Source organism: Coffea arabica, chromosome 9e (genome assembly GCF_036785885.1).
Source record: "Coffea arabica cultivar ET-39 chromosome 9e, Coffea Arabica ET-39 HiFi, whole genome shotgun sequence".
NCBI lineage: Eukaryota > Viridiplantae > Streptophyta > Magnoliopsida > Gentianales > Rubiaceae > Coffea > Coffea arabica.
The window spans coordinates 28211626-28216308 of record NC_092327.1 but is presented as its reverse complement, the minus strand read 5'-3'; the positions used below and the strand labels follow the sequence as shown (position 1 = coordinate 28216308).

General features: G+C 36.3%; 1 long non-coding RNA gene across 1 annotated transcript; it reads left to right on the top strand.

Annotated features, from left to right (window-relative positions):
- Positions 1 to 272: 272 nt before the first annotated feature.
- Positions 273 to 2724, top strand: LOC113709540 (uncharacterized). Its single transcript, XR_003452731.2, has 3 exons — positions 273 to 548; positions 1612 to 1675; positions 2444 to 2724. It is a non-coding gene; the product is annotated as an uncharacterized lncRNA (long non-coding RNA).
- The last annotated feature ends 1959 nt before the right edge of the window (positions 2725 to 4683 follow it).

Sequence of the window (4683 nt, the reverse complement as noted above, 5' to 3'; positions counted from 1 at the left end):
AATATATGCCCTTACAATATATTTCCTATGTATTATAATAATTTCCATGCATTACATTTCAATTCATTTTACTTGAAGTAAAATTTTTTCTTGAGCTAGGTTGTAAATAATTCACCACTTGTAATTGTCCAAGTGATCTTTTATTAGTGGTTGGAACTTTACATGTAGGATTAGAGGTGTTAAATATGTATTGGTACATTTGGAAAGGTTAGTATGTCATTAGTCAAAGATTAAGAAAGGATTGGACAAGGATGGAGCCAAGTGGCAAAACCCTAGCCATGGATCTTGTTTGACCAAGGGATTAGAAAGAATTTAAACCAAAATTGGCCCTTTTATTTCCTCCTTGTGGCCGACTTTCATGAAGCTTAGAGAGGAAGAGAGAAACTCCATTTTCCTTGCTTTCTAACCCTAGTAAATCAAGAGCAAAAATCAAAAGAGAAAGATCTTGAGTGGGTTGAGAAACTTTCCTTTCATTCCTAGTGGTTGATCCAAGCTTGAAGCTTCCATCTTGGTGGATAGTTTGGTGACCTAAGCAACTTGTAAGAGAGGTAAATGACCTTTAAATTTGGGGGTTATGATGTTATATCATCTACTTTAACTTTTCATGGTGAAATACAAGTTGTTTTGGTTGAGATTTGGGGTTAATCCCTTGAATTAAACAAGTAGTAGTTAAGCTTGTTAGTATGCCTACCAAGTGTTTGATGAAATGCCTAGCCCTTGTTCATGTGTGTGTATGAGGTATTAACATGTTTTGAACCCCTTTTTAGTAGATCTAATACTTGGTATGTGATTTAAATGGAAATTATGAAAGGTTGAAAGTTAGAAAAGTTGGGGAGGTGCTGTCCGAAAATTTCAAGGGCTTGCTGCCCTGTTTTGCTTTGATAATTTCGTGCTTAATTTGGCTACAAGTGTGAGGGATATATGTTGGGTTATGTGTGTGGAGGTTGTCTACAAAAAATTAGCCAATTTGGTTGGATAAATCTTGAGTTATTATCAAAGAGGCAAAACTGGACTAGGTCCAGGAATTTTCTGACCAGTGATCTTGTGAAGGTCATAACGTTTTACTCAATGATCGGAATTTAGTGTCGTTTGTGGCATTTGAAAGTAGACTCTTAGAGCTTTAATATGGTACCAGGCTCATTTTCTGGTTCGTTCCGAGCGATTCGTGGCGAGTCTTGAAAGTTGGCCGCCCGGTTGTTACTGTTCATCCGAGACTGTCCAGGAAATTCATTTGGATGCTTAATTTTGAACCACTTACGTTTGGATTTTGGAAATGGTTTCTTCCACACAAATATATCTTTGTGAACATAGTTTCTAACGGCACTGATGGAACCTAATTCCGACTTTTCTACAGTGAATTATAACTGTTTTTCCGAGACTGCCGGGCAAGACTGATTAATCCGAATAAGGAACCTTCAAGTCTAAATGAAACATTTCTTTTGCCGAGCTTTCATGTACACACTAAACTTATTTTCTCATGAACTTTTACCATGTTATAGACCTTATTGCATGCCGAATTAAGTAGCCCAGACTACCCACTCGGTTTCTTAATGAACCTATACTTTAGTAAGGAACGAATCTAATTGTTAATGATTTCACTCATTGACCAAGGTTTGGGAAATGAAGGTGATCGTAACTGAGACGTTTGACGTTGATTACTACTTTTGCTTGACAGGTGAGTGTTCCACTACCTGCTACCTATTATCTGAATATTTGAAATACTTGATTTATGACTGTTGGAGCCAATACTGTTTTGATAAAATGGAGGCGAGCGTGTACTTTATCGCACTCGACCTCACTTGTTTTCCAATGAGGCTCTGTATACTGTTATTATGAGATGTGATTTCTCTATATATGACCGTGTTTAAGTTGTTTGGGTGATATCCCATCAACTACTGCTACTGTTTGGGTACCCAACCTCTTAGGTGAGTCGGTTGTATCGAGCCAGCAAGGGCTTGGCCGAGAAAGCCGATAAACCTTGGGGACTGATGTTTGGAGGTCCCTGGTGAAGTATAGCCATTGTGCTTGCTTGTTGTGTTGCCCAGCACCACCAGTGGTAAAATCCTCGACTTGATCCTGTTTCTTTGGAATCTTGAATTCCTGGTATACTCGAGTATTACCAAACTACTGTTATGGAATGCGGGCCCGGTAGGGGGTTGTTTGGTGGACGGAGACTGGTGAAAGTGGTGTTCTACGGACCCTTTTATACTGTGCATACAAGTATTGACGGAGTGTCAATAGGAGGCAATTATGATCAAGCTCAAGTGGATCTTGGCTTTTGAAAGCCACCTGTATCCTTGAATTGAACTATGATTAAACTGTTATTCTACTGTACGGTGTTTATTTGATTATTTTGTGACCTTATGTGACTATATGTTTACTTGTTTTACTTGGAATCTCACTGGGTTTTAGCTCACCCCATTCCCTTTGTTTTCCTTAACAGATCGGGGATGGATTGATCAAGAGCTTTCTTAGCTTTATTTTGTTTTGAACTTGTATTTTGAGATTGTAACCTTTTGTTTAAGGAGACCTTACTTTTGACTTCCGTAAGCTTGAATCTATAAGTTCGACTTATGTTATGTAAGTTTATGTGTGGAGTGATAAGTTGACATTTAATTATATGTATGCTAAACTTTTAGATTGTTGGTGTAGTGTTTATGTTTAATTGGGGTTACACTCCCGTGAATGGAAGATATCTCATCCGCTTCATTTGAGTTATTATCACTTTGATCGTCTGAGTCCCGGCGCGAGTTGGGCAGGCAGTCCGCTGATACCCTAGGGTTCGCCCTAGGGAGAGGTGGGGCTGTCACATTTGGAATAATAATGTTGATTGATCTGAACCTTGGGTATGTGATGATAGATAAGTATTTGATTTGTTTTAGGATAAATTATATATAACTCCCCTATGGTTTCACCTATTATTATATAACTTCCCTAACGTTTAAAAATATCCACTTCGCTCCCTATGGTTTCATATACAGTGAAAACTTGAGAGAAAATAGTGTCTATGACGTTGTTAATTGAAATATGAGTAGTACCCTTACTTAAATACTAAATAGAAAAATGACATAACCATCTTGCATAAAACCATAAGGAGATTAAGTAGAAAAATACAAAAATTTACAAGAGGGACAAAGTGAATAATCCGGTAAATTATAGGAAGTTAAATTGATAGTATGATTCTTAGCACATTTGATTCAATTGCCTTAACCTATGGTGCATTACGTCCATTTTTCACTTCACATGAAACTATAGGAGCATATTTAGATATTTTAAAACCTTAGGGGATCATCTAACGTTATATAAAACCACAAAAGGTTATATGTAGTTTACCCTTAGTTTTACTAAGTGGTTAGGGATTTGATAGCAAAATTTGTTTCATTTGTATCAGGTTGTCAGGGATGTCAATAGGTTGGATCCAAACTAGAATTACCAAGGTCCATATTCGGATCCACCCCGAATAGGTCTAAATATATAGTTCCAAACCTAAAACTATAATTTTAATGAATATACAGAAAATCTTTTTTCTTTTTCTAAAAAAATTTAGTAACAAATTTTAATAAATATATAATTCTTTTATTTAAAATATTTATGCTAATTGGATTAGGGTTCAAAATGGGTCAGAACATGTAAATTTATATTCGATCCATTTACCTTATAGATCAAACAGATCTAGGTAAATGGAACTGCTATCTATTCCGGATTTGAAAAAATGGACTAGCTCCTGGTCAGGTGAAATACCGGTCCCAAATATTATAAGACCAAAACTACTATACTCTACCAAACAAACTTGAATATATTTTTCTTGTTATTAATAGCTGAAATTGACAATGCGGGTTCTGAAGGAAGTTTATTAGGGGCTAAAAATGGGGTATTTGAATATGTGAAACAGCGTGGAAGACATGTGATTGAGTTTATCTGGAAAAATCCTAAAGAGACGAAGGAGAGTCCAAAAAATATTAGAGAGATTCTTTTTCAGGATCCTGATAAGGATTTTTTTGTAAGGTAAACTTTCTGAAATTGTTTTCTTTTTTAGATTCAGTAGCAATTTGTTGGTGACTTGCATGTGCTGATGTGCTGGAATACTTTTTAATCAAAACTTTCTTAATAAGTTTCATGTTGTAGCTTATGATTGAGCCCAACTAAAAGTTAAGGGAGTAATATGAAGATTCCACATTGTTTGCCTGGGATGGGGGTAGGGCAACAGATGAATGGGTTTGACCTTATAAGATCTATCATGGTGTCAGCCAAAATTGGGAAAATTTAATGAACTGAAGCTATGATAAAGGAAATAACAGCTAACTCGAACATCAAAGGAATAGCCCAGTGTTTAATATTCCTTGTCTATAGAGCCTTGTTGCCAAGCAAGCTCACCTATAAGCAATCCATAGCTAAGCCCTTGAGATAACACAATCGTTGTGAGGCAATATATCAAACACTTGGTTTATAGCATTTTCCTCTTGATAGTCCCTTGCTGATGTTTCATGTTGGTTCTCCTCTAAAAATTCCAGTGGAGTCCTTTGAGACAATTCATCAAACATGTGGCTGACTACACTTTCATCCTTTAAGTTAATGATTATTTCCTTATGTTCAGCCTCCATAACCTCATTTTCTTTCATAAGCTGCTCTCCTTTCGGTAAATCAAGAGCAGAATCATGGTCCTTTACAACTAATGGTTCTTTT